General features: G+C 36.5%; 1 protein-coding gene across 1 annotated transcript in view; it reads left to right on the top strand.

Moving 5' to 3' along the window:
* Nucleotides 1-18,926, top strand: part of PPP3CA (protein phosphatase 3 catalytic subunit alpha) — a 326,780-nt gene that overhangs the window by 144,248 nt on the left and 163,606 nt on the right. The gene's annotated exons all lie outside the window — the stretch shown is intronic.

The following is an 18,926-nucleotide window of genomic DNA, read 5'->3' as shown; positions in this document are numbered from 1 at the left end:
AATTCGGTGATAATGCAGTCTGTTACATACTGAGTATTTCTTATATTTCTCTGCTACTTAAATTCTGTTTTTATTGAGCTTTGGTAGTACAACTTTAATCTTAAACTGATCATGTTATATTTCTAAATCTTTGCTAAATGGCAAACATTTTTTATACTATATAGTTAAGTATATTGCACATTTTAAATGGCTTAGCAGGGTCTTAGAATAAATTCAGTATGTCAGCAGGACAAGGTTTGCTCTAGAGCAAATTCTATTAGTTTTATTAAATTAGGGATTTTAAAAATGCCTAAATGAAAACAACTGAAGGTTAGTTTTATTGAGTTAAAAGGGACATTTGGATTAGAACGGTGAACGGGTCCTTGTTGCTGAAACACATAAGTGAGCCTTCTTTCCCTTTCACTGTTGTTTACCTTTCTTTACCACAGGGAAGGAAGTGCTTGCGCTGTAACAAATTAAGAAGAAATTATATTTTGCTTAATAGGTAACTGGGTGGTTAATAGTTAATTAGGCACAAGAGAAAATTGAGAAAACTTTTTGTTCCTTTCGTAATATTAGAAATGAGGAATTTGGGAGAAATCAATACAACAGGCATTAATGAAAGCATTAGGTGTTTTGGTAATAACCCTCTTTATTGACATACAAGTATTCTTTAGGAAGAGAAATCTACTTGTAGTCCCCTATATTTTGTTTAATATCTCTTGGTTAGATGAACAGTTTTTTTTAATTTAATTTTACAGTAATTTGCATTGATTTTTAAAACTTTTCAAGATAATTTTCTCTTGGCATGAAGGCACACATTTCATTTGGTAAATGAAATATTATATTTTACATTATTATTTACATTATTAATTACAAATGTTATCATTGTAAATTATCAACAAGGTAAATATTACATTGGGTAAAGTGACATTCCCTCAGTGCAAACTTGAGTCAGTACAAAATCTAAAGAAAGGACATGAGAATTTTCTTAGCAAAGAGGTATGCCGTTATTTACATAATTACACCGTCAGAATGAAAACACTTGATTATTGCTATTAGAGTGAATAGTTGTGTTCTCTAACGTTTTTCTCTTGCATTTCACCTGAGGGGTTCTATTAATTTAAATGAAAATAAAGGAAATGACTAGGAGGAGAATTGCTATGGCTAATTACACTCATGTGCCTAATCAGTGTGCGGGTGGTTTGGATTTCTGTGCAGTTCAGAGTTTATCAAAATAAGACTTCCAGAGCCCAATTTGGCCCTTTGCATTTGATCACTGATTATTTCAGTGAGCTCTCCCAGGGGATTTTGCTGGCTAGTTACATCAGTGACTCCCCAGAGCACATTGGCTTGATAAAGGGTGCTGTTACACATAATTTTGCTGTGGGAGGAATCACATTCTTGAGTTTTAAGTTTGGTTTATCTAATAGGTAGAAATAGAACTTCTTCCATACAGCCATTGATCAATACTGAAAACCTAAGTGTATCTTAAGGGATGGGGGTCCTCTCTCAATGAAGGTCTATAATGATTCTTGCTCTCTTTCTTGGGAAGACACAACTCAGGGAGCTACTGTTATTTTTATGCTTTTTCTGCTGTTTTAACAAGTCTCATAGTAATAATCGTAAGCACTTACTGAGCACTTTAGCACATGTCAGCCATTCTTCAAGTTTTTACGTGGCATGTAGTGTGTTGTTCAATCCTCGCGAGAGCCTTGTGATAGGTGATATTATTATCTGCATTTTGCAGATGAGGAAAACTCAGGCACAGAGAGATTGGATAAATCACCCGGAGACGGAGACCAACAGGTAGCAGAAAAAGGATGTGAACCCAATAGGTGATGGGGGTCCAGAGCCCTGGGGACAAGCACAGTTGCATTGCCCAAACTTCTTTCCTATAAGCCCCTAATATAAGAAGGGACATAATTTATTTTGAGAACAAAAATTCATTGTAATTAATCCGAGTAAACACTTAAATGATCGATAGTCTTTGTTACCTCTGACTAGCATGTTGAAAGGTTGGCTTGGCCCCAGATCACAGATGCAGAATGCTGTGTTTCAACGCGAAGGAAGGCAGGGAAGGTGCCTGCAGCTGTGACATTCCTATCAACATCCACAATCAGAGATTTTCTTTCCTGTGGTTGGAAGTCTTTGGTTTCCTTCTTCCTTAATTAGCTTTTTAAAAGAGTCATAGCAACTGCCTTTGACAACCTGCAATGTGCAGGCATTTGCAGGTTAATGTGGTGAGGTTTAGTGGAAAGGACACGGGATTTAGAGTCAAGACTCTAGGAATACATCTTGGCCCCACGCACTACCTGTGTTATATTCACCATGCCACGTAAGCACATTTTTCTTGTTCTCTTCATCTATAAAGTGATGAATCTTATGATGCCTATCACAAAGGGCTATTATAGAGATTGAATGAAATCATGTATACGAAAGTGTTCAACTATGTATGTATAGATATTGTTTTAATGTTTAATACTTTTTTTAAGTTGCAAATCTTATATTCATAAAGTAGTTCTTTGTTCCAAATAATATTTCTGCCTAATAGAGCAGTCACATGCAGATAGCTAGAGTGGTTTTCAGTTCAGATAAAATATAAGGAACTTATTCGTTATTGATTTGAAAACGACTAATGGCATTTGGTATCTTTAAATCATATTTGACTTGGGGCGCCTGGGTGGCTCAGTCGGTTAAGCGTCCGACTTCAGCTCAGGTCACGATCTCGCGGTCCGTGAGTTCGAGCCGCGCGTCGGGCTCTGGGCTGATGGCTCAGAGCCTGGAGCCTGCTTCCGATTCTGTGTCTCCCTCCATCTCTGCCCCTCCCCCATTCATGCTCTGTCTCTCTCTGTCTCAAAAATAAAAAACTTAAAAAAAAATCATATTTGACTTAAATCAATATTATAGAGCTGTATTCGTGTATCATCAAGAAACAACCTGTGCTTTATAGACTAAAAGATGTTAACTTTTATTGCGTGGTGGTACACTGTTCAGTATGATGGATCTATGAATAAGTAGGAATCAGAAATAAGCAAGCCTTCCACTATGCGGGGTTTTTTTTTGTTTTTTTTGTTTGGAATTTGATAGACAAATGTTCCTTCAGTTTAAACAAACTCACATGTTTATGATTTTGATTATAATTTCTGGCCAGCTTTACTGATATTGAATATTCATGTTTGCATGAACTTAGTAACTTACTTTGTTAAAATAGTTGAGTTGGTTATTTGTTTACAGTAGGCTTTCACAAAATACAGTATGTCTGGAAGACTGAATTTTATAGGAAAAAAATTTGGGAAATGATTGATTTCCCTCCTGGATACTCATAAGATACAATAACATATTCAAATCTTTATGAAGACTTGCCATAAATGAGCCCATTTAAATATGTTTTACATAGAGGTGCCTGTGTGGCTAGCTTGGTTAAACTTCTGACTCTTGGTTTCAGCTCAGGTCATGAACCCAGGGCTCCTGAGTTCGAGCCCTCTGCTTGAGATTCGTTCTCTATCTCTGCTCCTCCCCTGCTCGGGTTTATTCCCTCTCTCTCAAAATAAATAAAATAAACATTTAAAAACTATGTGTTTTACACAAATGTTCTGGAACATTTTCTTTCCCAGAAAATGGTGGGTTTTTTTTGTTTTTTTTTTTGTTTTGTTTTTAAATAATATATCTGTTAGCCCAGTACTATCATTGGGAAAATGTTGCTGCACACATAAAACCTGATGGTCTTGGAAGGCTCAGTGGTCTCTAGGCTTTCATATTCATTGCTTCTCTGACCTTTCCACTAAGGTCACAATATACTACTAGTAAGAATTTCATATATGCCCATGATGATGGATACAGTTCTTAATTAGACAACTATCTTGGGGCCATATTTAATGTCATTTGGCAAGATAAGTTCCTTCCCGGTAGCCCATATGGTACAAACATTCATATGCTAATACTTGGGGGTTTTTGAGGCATGAATAAGCCGAATGTAAAGAAGAGTTTTCACGCGCTGAAACGAAATGCTGGTATGTGGAGCGAAAGCAATGCCGTGGGAATTCAGGGAATCACGATAGGAACAAGTAATATATTTTTATTCTTAGCAAATTTGAGTTCATCCTTTGTACCAAGTATTGAGCTAAGCACTTGTACAAGTATGTTCTCTTTTAATCCTTTTAACAGCCTCTTGAGGTAAATATCCCCATTTCACAGGTGAGGAAACTGTGGTTTCTCAAGGATTTCCTCGCCAGAATGTGAGGATAAGTGAGGAGGGACTTCAGAACTCAGAACCACTATGCTTTGTGGCCTAGAGAGCTCAGATTCTGCTCTGTATTGCTGGTGACAGGCAATGGCAGGTAGACTAAGCAGGCTCTTTAAGGAACAGATGTTGGGGAGGCACACTTTAAACAAAATCACAGACTAGCCTGAGAGGTAGCCAGCAGTCATTGATGGGATACCTTTTGGCTTTGGGTGGAACCTGAGCTCAATGCTCGTGTGTGTGGGAAAACTTGGCTCCTCTGGCCTTTGAGTCAATCCATCAGAAACCAAATTACAACAAAGACCTCGTACTTTTTACAAGTGAAAAACTGAAACCGTTATTCCTTGGGCTGTTCCGGTCTCTTTCAAGACTGGGAACGATTAAGTAAGAAGACAGCCAAGCCAAATGAGAAGTTTGTTCAAGGAACAAACTGTGCATTTGGGATAACTATTATTGCATTCAGAGAATTAGGTGGGTCAAGAAATCATTGAACCAATGTATTTTGAATGCTTGCTATGGCCATCACTCTGGGTAAGGGATAGGAGACTCATAAGGAAAGAGCCTTAGCAGGGAATTCAGAGAACTCCGTGTGTACTTCAGGCTTTTCCATTAATTACTTTTGGATCACTGGATGAGTTTCTCCTTATCTACAGAGAGAAAGTCACAAGGATTAAAAGCACAGCTCTTAGAGCCAGGGGGCCGGCTTTAAGCCCAGGCTTCCCCTACTTACTTGCTGCTGTGTGACCTTGATAAACTTATTGAATTTCTTTGTGCCTGTGTTCTTGTATATGAAAAATAGAATAATAGTACCTGCATCATGGGATTGCTATGAAGACTGAATGAGTTAACACATATCCGGTATTTAGAACGGTGTCTGGGATATAGTAAGTGGTATATAAGTGATTATTTCATTGTTATTTTTATTGTTATTGTTATCACTGCTACTCGTAGTCTCCTTGAGCCTCAGTTTCTTCAACTAGAAAATTGAAGAGTGAAATTAAATAATATTTAAGAACATAATTTCATATTTGTACACATTTATTAAACAACATAAAACCCTTCTAGGGCTCCTGGGTGGCTCAATCTGTTAAGCCTGACTTGGTTTAGGTCATGATCTTGCAGTTCATGAGTTGGAGCCCAACGTAGGGCTCTTGGCTGTCAGCCCACTTAGGATCCTCTGTCTCCCTCTCTCTGCCCCTCCCCTGCTTGTTTTCTCTTGCTCTCTCTCTCAAGAATAAGTAAACATTAAAAAAAAACCCTTCTACTAATCTGTGGGTGTCTTTTGAGAGCAAAAGTATGAAAATTAGTATAGGCAGCAAGTGTTTTGTGATTTGAGGGCAAAGAGATAAAGAAAACTTTGTATTTTGGTGATCAAAGGACATTTTATTAAGTAATTGCTACTCAAGGACTGGTGATTCAGATGGAAAGCAGCAGGCTTTGGGTCTTTTCAGAAGTTGTGACATTTATTTGAATCAGGATGATAAGGAGGTTGCACACTTAAGGAGCTAAGCAAGGCAATTTGTTAATCATAAGGAATACTTAATGAAGAATTTGCTATGCTAATAATGTTCCCAGCATTTTACACATATTAGTTTGTTTAATCCTCTATTTCCAAATCTGGAAACTATAGTGTAGAGAAATTAAGCAACTTGCCCCGGATCATACAATTTGGTGACGTTGGGGTGTAAACCCAGGCAATTTGGCTTCTGAGTTTGTGCTTTTAGACCCTTTGCCTTACTATTTCTGAAAGGCTTGAGGAAAGGTATGGAATTATATGGAATACTTGGGGTATTGAGTAATTGGGTATGGCCAGACCATAATGCTTGGGGATTAGATGGATTAGCGGAGATGGGTTGGGAGAAATCATCTGACCCTCACTTTAATAATCTAGATGAGCATGTAATTGAGCAGCTAGACTAGAATGGGTATCATAGTCATGATGAGGAAGCTGTGATGGAGGGAGTCTTAGCCCTTTTGGCTCAAAGATCCTTTTGAAAGTCTGCGAAACTGTGGACTTTCTCCCCAGAAATTTGTGCAACACATTAGCATCACCACAGAATTTCTACAGTTTCACAAAACTTTTAATTTATTTGATGCTTTATACAGCTTGGTTTTTCTCCTGTCTAATAATTTGTATTTCGTAAAAGTCTGCAGGTTTTCTTTCTTTCTGTTTGTTTTGTGTTCTGTATTTTCTTTCAGTAATCATATTTTTAAAATATTTTACTTTTCGTTAGATACCTGTTCTTTGGTTATTAACTTTTATAAAATACAACTTAGGTGAGCTCCTGATGATTTAATCAACTTTGTATCCCCACTCTATGAATGTATATAAATAAATAATTGCAGTGAAATTTCCTGTAATTGTTTTCCTTTGTTGTTGCAGTACCAAATGGTGGTAGACTTGTGGCAAATAGTCTCTACCAGGATCCACATTGTTCTGTGTTTATTCATGAACAGTTTGTTATTTGAATAGTTGTATCTGGGATGGGGAAATTATTTGCATTTAAAAAAGAGAGGTAAATCCTATTTCCAATGCAAATGAAATAGACTCTTATGGAGAAACAGATCCAAGAGTCTGTCCTTGTTTCTGGGACACACTTTATTGTCCCTTAAGAATGGAAACCCTTTGGGTAATTAGAGTCTAGAGGTAAGGGAGTTCAGAAAAGATTGGTGACGGATTATCATTTGTTTTGTTTATCATTTGGTGTGAATAATAATTGGGTCCCCCTTGGCTAGGTGGGGAGTAAGCAATGCCAATACCTATGGGAAATTGTTCTAGTAAAATTCACATGCTATTTAGGATTTGGCTTTTTTTTTTTTAATACAATCTAACTTGGCAGTCTGGTGAACTGAACTCAAATTTATCATCCTGAGGTCATAAAAACAAATTTTCTTCTTTCTTTTCTTTTTCCTTTAATTTTCTTTGAACTTTCACTGCACTTTGAACTGTTTATGTCTCCATTACAAAAGTATATATTATTTGTTTGTAAAATCATTTCTTTGTACAAATGTAAATATCCTCAAAAATCATGATGTTAATGTTTTAAGAAAATATTATCTAAAAAGCAACTTCAGAGGTATTTTCTCAGACTTTAGACTTATAAAGGAAAGTTGCTTTTAGTTAGTTTACATTTAAGTAATGGATAGAATCTTTATGACATTTTTCTTTCTCCAGGACTTACTGAATGCATATACCCTATATGTCATTTTTTAAAATATAGCTTGATATGTAGAGTATTAGCAAATCAAAGACTATTTTGAGTTTCATTATGAATGACTGAACACACTCTTTTGGGAATGAAGACATTTTCCTGATTTAAATTATATTCCAAAAAAAAAAAATCGACAATATAATACAGACTTCATTTATGTGTTTCGATCAGGGAAGGGGACATTTCACTGAAAGTGAAAGTATGCCATAACTGAGCCATATCTCTTTTAAATATTAAATTATTTAAAATCCCCTCTTTGTAACAATGTATTGTTTGGCAATCTGGAATAAGAGATATTTATGAAGTGTGGAATGTACATTTGACCCTGGAATAATGGATTTGAACTGACAGGCCCACTTATATGTGGATATCTTTTATAAGTACAGTATAGGAATGTAAATGTATTTTCTCTTCCTTATGATTTTCTTAACACAATTTTCTGTTCTCTATCTTACTTTATGTTAAGAATATGGTATATAATACATATAACATACAAAGTATGTATTAATTGTCCATTTATGTTATTGGTAAGCCTTCCAGTCAATAGTGGGCTCTTAGCAGTTAAGGGTTTGGGGAATCAAAAGTTATATGCAGATTTTCAAATACACAAGGGGTTGGTTCCCCTAATTCTCATGTTCAAGGATCAACTGTATACTATCATGATTATCATAGATATCCCCTGATATCCTCTGGGGCTATTGAGAAATATGGAACTGAACACACATACGATCAATTTTGCCAAGCCATCATTCTTGTGTATTTAGCATATTGAGAATGGCTCCATTCCTTTCCTATGAAATAACAGACACAGATTCTGTGGTGACTGTCCCACCTCTGCTCAACTTGCAATTACCTCTGGGTGTGTGATTGCACTGTGATTGGTAAGGATGATGGGAACTACAGTTCTGAAGAAGTGGGGCACTATCAAGGGCCTTATAAAAAATACATAAACTCTATTGTTAGAGTAATATACACTATTACACTCTGATTTTTGTGGAGTGTGTGTGTATGTAGACATAATTACTTTTCACTGGATATAACCTATATCTTACATTTGTGTTAATCTACTAGTGGTCCCACATTTAATCCTGATTTTTTGGAGGGGAGGGTGGAAATTTATGCCAAAGGACGATTTTAAATAATATGGTGATATAATTATTATATTTCTTGTCTGCCAGTTGTGAATTCTGCACATGTAACTTTAAGAAAAGCACTCCCTCCCACTGGTGCCTAAATGGCTCACTGTCATGCCTAAATGAGTGTCTTTAAGTTGGATAGTGAAAATTTTATGAAACTGAAGCTTTTTGGCTGTCTTGGAGAACCATAACCCAAAGTTATATATCCCAGGAATTATGTTGTTCTGTTTGTCATTCTATATGTGCTTAGAATGAGCTAGATAAGCTAGGCTTTAACTATTCTTGACAGCTGCATTTCACAATACATTTTTCATTGGTGTCTGGTAGCAAGATTTGGATCCACTCTGACCGGTAGTGATAGCCATCAAGCAAGTGGTAAAAAGAAGCAAAAGGAGGACTCTCTCCTGAATGACTTCTGACACTTAGGGATGCTGAGAGAGTGTTAGTCTAGTAAGTATCAGTTACCACAAGTCAGAAAATTTTTAAAAAGGATTTACATTTACTGATGCATACTTCAATAAATATATAATACTAACATTTTTAAAGGTAGAGAAATGTTCTTTTTAAAGGTAACATTTGAACTGCTTTCTGAAATGCCATAGGATAGCACTTTATGAGTCTAAAAGTACCGAAGCACTATTGTATCCAGGTGATATCATTTTTATTGTTATGGGTCAATTTTACATCACAAGTAACTGCAAATTTTATCTGTGATCCTGTATTCACATATGGCCTTAAAAGCAAGTTAGCCCTTCAGACTTTTCGTAGTGATTTTTTTCCTGTCCCCTTTTTGCTTTTCTATCTGTTGCTCACTGTTGACCATGTCTGTTTCATCTTGGGTGTGGCCTCTCGGTCCACCCCACCATCTGGCATCCATAGTCTCCTTCCTGTAATGAGTGCTTCAAAAAAGACATTTACTAAATGAAGGTTTCAGTTTCTGAGTTATTTTGGTTATTGACTATCCTTTTTATAATTACATACTTTTAGACTGAACAGGCCATTTGTTTCTATTCTCTCTTCTTAAACTAATTCTAGTACCACAGTAATTTTCCCCAAATTCTGAGTGAGCAAGCCAAAAAAAAAAAAAAAAAAAATCCATTCATTTTTTTTCCTTCATTCAGAAATACATTGATTGACTATCTATCAATACCAAAGCATTTGTTTTGTTGAGGCAAATTACACTCAGAGAGTGAGATTGTCTTTGCCAATAATTTAACACAGGCTCACTGTGGGAATTATAATTTATAACGATATTTCACGAGCCAATAGCATATGGGGTAATGTCTCCTAATAAGACAATAAAGAAGTAACAGGCTCCAAATCAATGATAGATTAATTACACTATTGTTTCAGGCTAAGGGGAGATGAAAGAAATAAAGCTCAAATGTAGTGGACATATAACTGTTTAGGAGTTGGTTCTCAGAAGAGTTGGCTTAGCTAACCAAGAGCTGACGTCCAGCTGCCAGGGTAAAGCAAAAGTCCCTTGTTGCTAGAGTGTGTTGCTAGGGGAATGAAGGCACTGGTGATGTTGGCGGGCAAGATGATCTTCCAGCTCCGTTTTCACCACTCCTCCAGAGAGTCACCTTGCCATGGCAGGAGCTAGTGTCCAAGGTCTCTGTATATGTGCTGCGCAAACGAGCCTTGCCCAAGGTCTTTGGAGAGACATTTAGATCAGGAAAGGGCACCTTTGCCCCAACCAAATACTCTTGGTAAGGCCTCACAAATTCTTGGTATATAACGTTTCAAAGTCCCTTACATCACAGTGGCTCTGCCCTATGCTCTTATTGATAAGTTCCCAGCGGCACCCATCAATAGATAGGCCACTGAGTGCTTATTGACAACAACAGATGTTGATGCTAACATTCTAACACGGTTTCCTCGATGTGAACAAATTCACCCTTAGTTCAAAACAACTTCACTCAAGTCACAAACCAGTGGGTTTAACAGCATGACCACCAGTACACAACAGTACTAGACGAGACTTTCAATGGGACTTGGTTGTTAGTCTTTCTACGTAATTATTCCAATGTTTTTTGAGTAGTAATGATTGACTTAAAGAGTTATGGTATTACATGTCAATTTAAAGATGACCTTATAATTAATCTGTTTCCTTAGTTAATTGAGAATTTTTTAATGTAAAAAATAGGCACTAAATAAGAGTGGAAAATCTCCCTTAAGTATGGCTTTTTATTAAGGAAGGGAACGCAGTCTGTTGCAGCTTTCTTATGAAATTAGCCCTTTTCCATTTGATAGATTAAGAAATTCATGTTTGATTTAAAATCAAAATTGGCAAGTACATTTTAAAAATAAATGAAACAAGTGAATATAAAGTCTCAGAGGATATAATTGTAGGTGGTAGTCACTAAAGCATTCCAAATTTTAAATAGATGTGTGAAGATTTTGATTCGGAGAGCACACATTGGAGGTGCTAAGAATTGGGACCTCCTGCATGCTTTTTTTTTTTTTTTTTTTTTTTTTTTATAGGAGTGGGTGTTTCTTAGAAATGGTGGACCAGAGAGAGTGGATAAGAGCAGTTCTGGTCATCAGACCAGACTGAAACAAACAATATAATCTGGTGTAAGCATTACTGAAACATGGAGAAGCTCAGAAGACCTAATATTTCACTATTGTGCCCATAGGGAATAGGGAGCAGAGAGCCAAGACAGTGGGGAATTAAATGCAAACCTGGGATTTTAACTCCTGCCCTTGGCTCTCTAGAGGGTGACTCTGAGGCAAAATATTGATCTTTGCTTCACTGTGGCACACAGATATAAGGAGATATGCCAGATTTATCATTTTTAAGCCAATCCAATCCCCCCTTCTGTGCAAAAGTGGTAACGTCCTAAAATTGCCACTTAGATTTACATTGTTCGATACTTGGGACATAGATTTGCCACTTCATCAAGACCTTTCAAAGAAGAGAAAGCTTATTCATTAAAAAAAAAAAATCTGATGTCTGTAGATGATTTAACCACAGGGATGGGGACCGTGGGTGGGCATGTGTGGGCATAGAAAATATGTGGGCATCTAGAGTTGAATGATGAATTTGAAAGGAAAAGAATTGTGTGTGGGCATAGATTGATTTTTCATGTCAACTTCCAAGTTTAATTAAAGTCTAGGAGGGTTCGCTATTTTTATTACAGAGATTTCTAAATTTTACATGTATTAAAGAATTGCTAGTCAAATAGTCCAACTCCAATATAGGTAAGGACCTTGGCTTATATTGCATGTCGTAGGCCATTGAGTTGAGGACTTCTGAATGGTAAAGTATGTCTTGGGTTGAAGAAAGTTTTAGAATCCCTAGATACTTTTCATTTCTCAGGGAAAATTATCATGCTCCAAGGGAACTGCTCGCTTGGGAAATAAATTCAAATTGTCTTAAAGTATCTTGTTTGTATTTTGGTTTTTCTTGAAGTAACTTGTTCATTTTTTGTGACATAGTTCTCTAAAAAAAATCCAATGTTCAAGGCAAAAACGAACAAATAAATAAAAAGCTCTGTGCTTGGGATGCCTGACTGGCTCAGACAATAGAACATGCGACTCTTGACCTTGGAGTTGTGAGTTCAAGCGCTATGTTGGGTGTAGAGATTACTTAAAAATAAAATCTTAAAAAAACACAGCCTTCTACGTAAGTTTATCTCGGTGACTAGAATTTTATGCATTACTATAAGTTTTCTATTCTAGAGATTACTGTAAATACCATTTGCTCAAAATATTGCTGTAGTCACTTCATCTAGCATTGAGAACCGATACAAATAGTTGTGTACCTGCTAATATAATTGAAAATGACTCATTATCTATTTTTAATTAAAAAATTATAGACACTTACAAAATGACACATCTTCAATTTTTATATATTAAAAAAGTTTTAACTATTTAAGTTAAATATTTAAAGTACTTAATATTTAATTAAAATCCTTAGTTTAATCTGAATATTCAATACCATATATTAAAAACCAGTAAGTATAACTTTGCTTTTATCATGTATAAACTAATTTGTGATTGCCCTGGCCACCATGTTAAGCACTGGACTTGTACATATAACTTTTTTTATTTTAACCACAAAAAAAATCAGATTTTATTTAAGCTTTTCAGTAATGCTGAAATGTTTTGAGATTCTTAAAATATAACTTTTGTCAACTCATCTTTCATGTTGAATAAGTATTACATAATTTATTATGTAAGACAACTGCAATTTTTCTAGTAATTAAATTGAACTAACCAAAATATCAGAAATATGGAGTTTTGCGATTGAACTACCTAACCTTACATGTGGAAGGGGTAGTGGACTGTCACCTTCCCTATGTCCCTGAGTCCTTAGATTTAAGAGTACAGAGTGGCCAGAGAATAAGAAAAGTTGTACATAGAAAGGATAAGGAGTGGCTATGTATCAATAAGCATATTTAAAGGAAAAGTATTTTGAAATTCAGGTAACAAAAGAACTCTGTACTGTAAGGTGCTCATTTTCACTAATGAATTATTAAATCCCTTGTATTGGAACAGTAATTCTTTTTAATTAATTAATGTCTGATCTTTATTAAAGAATTGCTTGTAGCACATTTCAGATTTATGTTCAAAAGTACTGTGTATAGTAAAAATTCTTTAAGCCAGAGGGAAAAAAGATCGCTTAAGAAATGCATCGAGCACCATACTACCCTTTTATAATTACTTTGGAGATGTTACATAAAATACCATTGTGCTGTATTTGCATGTAAACATTCAGGAAAACCAAATGAGGCATTCAGTTTGATAGTGAAATGATCAGTACACATACTGTGTCTAAAGCTGAATACATTTTAAGACTCTGGGTCTGAGTGTTAATATTCAGAGAAAGTGGGTAAGGAGGTCTTTGATAAGGATGGGGGACCTCATCATAGCTGTAGTAAAGAAAAAAAACACGAGTAAATAATAAATTGGGGTTTTATTTATAGACACACTGTGAAGATTTTTTTTAGTTTAAGTGGGACCGGATGTTTCTGTTTACATTTGAGATGGGTAAGCATATTTTGACAGACATTAATGTCTGTAATGAAAGCCAGAGACTTTCAAACAAACAAGTGATGAATGTCCACAGAAATGGCATAAGTAGGACCCTAGTAAATAAGTTCCTACAGTGTTTCTTAGAGGCTAGCTGTGGTTAATTTTTAAGCTGTCTCTCCTAGACAATATGTTTTGTGTATCTTTGTATATAGATATCATGTGCATGGATAAGCCTGTAGTCCAATACTGGTAGAAATTTTGTAAACCCAGGAGAATATAAATCAAACCTAATTGCTCAATATTAGAACCCAAGTGAAATTTAGTGAAAAGTCATCAGCACTTCCTTTTATACATCCCTTCACTGTTTATTCAGAAGCAGGATCAGATTTCAGAGTAATTTTATTTACTGACCATGGCATTACTTTTGTATATTTTAGCTGGCGTATTATATCCTAAAATTAACATATTCTATTTTTTGTTACTTAAAGGCAGAGCCTTGTCTTCTGGAGCCACCTAAAAAATGAGATATTTATTATATACTTTAGACAGAAGAAAGCTGTGTTTGCATCTAAGAGTTTATAGGAACCCAGACATAAAGTAGATGAAGACAATTTTTTTCCCTTACATATTACATTGTCTCTCATTTTCTTTAACTTTTGTTGTTCAGTTTTGCAGTTTAATGCTTTTCCAGGTATCTCAAGCAAAAACTTATATATATATATATATATATATATATATATATATATATATATCTCACATGATAATCTCTTCAGAGTCTGGATCTGCTAATATTTGTTTTCTGTTGCCTACTTCTCCCTAGTCCTTCTCACTGCCTTGTGTTGAATACAATACATAGTAGGTGCTTAGTAGGTGCTTGATGATTGATTGGTTGGTTGATTGATGTGGTTTGATTAGAACAGTAGTTTGTGACATGTACCAATGTCCACGAGGGAGAAATGGAGTGCCAATTTACGGAGGTCAGGCCAGAACGTGTTTTAAGTTGTGTTTGACATGTGATATCCTTAAGCTGTCTCTTAACATGTGTCAACATAAATATCTTGGACAGCCCTGGTGCAGACAGTAGTCACATGAAATATGGGACAAGAGCTGTTTCTGTACACATTCTGATTACAGAGAGGGGTGGGATAAACGTGTCTGGACTTGCAAAATAGTGTATCTGCTATGGTTGATTGACATTGTGGAGCATGTTTGGGGGGTGGGAATTAAACCGCCTGGCATTTTGTATGCCTTTACTTATGGTATAGATCCGTGAATCTCAGTCTGGATTTCCTATCAGCTCACCCCAAGTTTCCTTAAAACCGTGCCACTGCCCTGGCCCTATCCTAGACAGGTTAAATCAGAATTTCTAGACATTGCCCCTCAGCATCACTCACTTTTAAAAGTGATTCCAGCGTGCAGTCAGTTTTGAGACAGTTTGGAGTTTTGTAGGAACCAAAGTTAGAAAAGAAGAAAGATTACAGAATATACTTTTCACTCTTCCCTATTTTCCTACTTCCTTGAGAAGGATGCGACATGGTCCAATCATGATCTAGTATAAACCATTTGTATAGTTTTAAATGTTCTAGTATCCATATTAAAAAATAAAAGAAATAAGTGGAGTTAATATTAATAAATTTTATCTAGTCCAATATATCCTAAATCTTCTTTCAGCATGTAATCAACATACAAATATTAATGAGATATTTTACACTCTTTTTTTTTTCTCATATCAGGTGCTCTAAATCCAGTTCATATTTTGTAGGCGTACAGCTCATCTCAGTTTGGACCAGGTGGTTTTCAAGTGTTCGGCGACCATATGTTGCTAGTCAATTGGACAGAACAGATTTACAGGGTAAAGTGCTGGAGTACAAACCAGGAGACCTGAAGTTTAGTGTTGGGTTTGCTGCTGAATAATCCTGTGTCCCTGTAGCATTCACTTAACCCCACTCTGAACATCAGTTTCCTCTTTTTTCATATGAGGCTGTCCGGGGTCAGTCTAACTTAAGACTTCTCATTTTGAGTTTTCTAATTTTGAGTTATTAAGAGTTTTCTAATTTTGCTCCAAAGAACCCCAGGATTTTGTGAGCGTACCTTAACAGTGATCATAGGGAAGAAAGAGAAGTGAGCCGCTTTAGGCTCTTTTTTCCTTTGGATATACTTGAGGTGTCATTTTTTTTTTTTTTACTAAAAAAATGAAGCAAAACAAAGGCTTGAAAAAATCACTAGGCTAAACATTTTCTTTGCCTGTGATTCTTTCTTGCAGCATCTGTAAGACTATTCCAGGAAGAGGTCAGGCAGCAGGTGTCCTGCTCTTCCAATGAAGGTATCACCATGGCAGTGACTCTTGGATATTTCCCATCAAATAGTAGGAGTAGCTTTGATAGTGGTTAACCTGGGTCGGATTTGCGGAACAGAAACCTCAAATACCTAGATATACTCCAGAGTGAGAGCAGACCACTTATGACTACTGAGGTGCATAGCTGTCATCTAAAACTGATCTTGCCCAAATCAGAGGAGGAGACACCTGACTCTTTCAGAGCTGTGGTCCCCATGGTCAGCCAGAACCTAGGGCTAGAATAACTCTGGATACCGGGCTTTTCTGACTTGGAATGTGTTTCTCTCTGATGGATGAATAATTGACAACAACTTCAGTAATTATTACATAGATGCCAATATTGGATACACATGATTTTGGTTCCCAGGCTAGTAACCTTTCTCTGTATCAGGTAGATGAACATTCTGGTGGCATCAACAAATAGGGGAAAAAATGAGATCATATCCTGTTCATTGGAAATCAGTCTGTGGCAGATTTCCACCATCAATGACATGGGAACACAATCCTGGTCCAGTATCTTGTTTGCGTTTAAAGCCATTGGTGTAATTTGCTTGAAGTCAGTCGAGGATGTACATAACCCTAAATTTTAGTGACTTTGCTGTTATATTTGAGGGGGAAAAAAGTGACATTGAGTGGAAATTGTGGAGTGAAAAAAGCTGAGAGTGATTCTATCTACTTTCGGGTTACTTCTAAGAAGACTATTATTGCACCATATTCCATACTTAATGGACAATTATAACAAAATCGTTTCAGCAAGAGTCAGCCAAATATCAACAGATACTTCTAAATTTTATTAGCATGCACAAACTTAACTACTTCAATCCTGGTGTACTCTCGTACCAATAAAAGCAACTTGTAATACTCAAAGCAACGGAGGGAGGGGGAACTCCAATTTTATTATATCAGGTGTAGCCATTTTTATGAGTTAATGAAAGGCTTGTTTTCTAAGCACATTGGATTCTTTGGTCGAAGCAGTTTTTGCTTGGTACTTGTCACCCATCTGCATGGAGGACTCTAGGTGAACAGAGAAAGCAAATGAATATGACCTTTGTAAAGCTAGTATTTTCTTTATGAAGCCAAAGCGTGTACAGATTCACAAATATTAGCCCACTCTTATTTTTGTCCCAGAAAACTTCTCTCTGGCTTACAGCATCTCTGCATTCAAACCTTGGCATCATTGCTGCACATCTCGGTTCCCTGGGGGCCTTACCATCTGTTTATCTGGTAACAGGCCCCATCTCATCAGTTTCCCTATCATCCAGTTGGAAATAGAGCCCTCTGGTTGGCCTTTTCCCTCTCTTTTTGCTCCTGTTTATTTGGAACCAGATCCTGTATTTCAGAGCAGGTGGCTTTACCTTAGCCGATTACCTAGAATTAGCAATTACTGGAAGATAAAAGATTGGTGTCGAAGAGGGAGCAGCTTTTTTATTACAGTGATCTTGGTGTTTGAGAGAGCCTAGGGACTTGGAGAAAGTCTAATTCATGAAGGTGATGCGGCTCAGGTGCGCTCCCTTTGCCTCTCACCTTCTAAAGGCTTCCACTCTTTCAGGTTTAACTCTTTGATCTAGCTCAAGTTTAAGAAGGCCAGCTAGTACAGGGTGGCAGAGACCCACTGCCTTTATAAGCCTGATAACAAATCAGCCTCCTACCCTGCTGTGCTCCTAGGATTCTTGCCTGAGGATTGTAAACCTTCACAGTTGTCCAACTCCTACCCTGGGAATTAACTCAAAAAAAAAAAAAAAAGTCAGCTCTTAGCCATACTCCAAGCATCCTTTTGAAGTTTCTTCCTTTCCATTCCCCAATATATATCTGGGGAATTTGGAGGAGTTGCCAGGTAAGATATTTTCTAATTTCAAATGGTACATAAAGACTCACCTAAATACACAGGGCCATCGAAACGTTTCCATGTTTTCTTACCAAGCGTATCTGTTAGGTAGGGAAAAGCATGGGGAGGGAAAGGAACAAGATGAACAAAATCCCCAAATGCCTGAAGTCTAATGACCTAAATTCCTCTTTTTTTCTCCTCCTTGTTTAATTCTTGCGTTTTCTCGTTATTATCCACTACGCTTTGGCATTCTGCATTTTGTGTTTTATTTTCCGTCATGCTTTTGTATTATGTATTCTATTATAAGCTGCCCCAAATAATTTTTGAAAATAAAAGCAGTCTTTCTAAGAAACACCTTTCAGTATTTGTTAGAATTTCAGTTTTCAAAAGCGATTTCCTCGTGACCTTACAATTTTTAAGCACTGTCTTAAGTTCTTTTTGAGAAGCCGTGTAGGGAAGTTGTAGACACGGGTATTCTGGCATCAGACTGCTGGAGTTTATACTCATTGGGTCTACGTACAAATGGTCAGGTGATTGTCTTGGGCAAAGTGCTTAATACTTTTAAGCTTCAAGTTTCTCCCCCACCGTATTGTTATGAGGACTAAGTACATTTATATGTAAACACATGTATGTGTGTCTTACTCATGTTACAGCTTTACTGTCATGTCGGCCTTTATTACCCAAACAATACTTGGCATAAGATAAACACTCTATAAATGTTCGCTGCTAATATTACTGTGTACTCTAGTTATTATAACAATGCTCAGATAGATGTAATCCCCACTCTGCAGGTGAGGTAACTGAAGCTAAAGGAGGTGATTTCACTTGCCCAAGGTCATAAAACTGGTGAGTGGACAAAGCCAAGGTTTGCACTCAGATTCATCTGACCGCAAAAGCCTCATGCTTATCCGCTTAGTCTCCTTCTGCCACTTCATTTTGGCAGCTTAGTTAAATAGATATGCTTGGATTATTAAGAAAATCAAGTTGCACCATTAGTACAGGTTAATTTCCTGAGTTTTCTTTTCTTTTAAGTACTTACAATTTCTCTCGAATAACAAATCCATGCTGTGAGATTGCACAAAGTTTCTTGCTATAGCTTTGCCATAAATCTTGCTTCTTTGAGAGAAACTTTTAAGAAATAAGGGGTCTAGGTTTCTTTCTTAATATCAAGTGTTCTTCCTAAAAGAGGAACCATTATATGGAGATGTTCTAATGC

Source organism: Lynx rufus, unplaced genomic scaffold, assembly GCF_022079265.1.
Source record: "Lynx rufus isolate CCGP_SWC_20201006 ecotype Redwood Valley unplaced genomic scaffold, mLynRuf1.p SCAF_3, whole genome shotgun sequence".
NCBI classification, from domain to species: domain Eukaryota; kingdom Metazoa; phylum Chordata; class Mammalia; order Carnivora; family Felidae; genus Lynx; species Lynx rufus.
The sequence above is the reverse complement of the archived record's forward strand: the minus strand, read 5'-3'. Positions and strand labels throughout refer to the sequence as shown.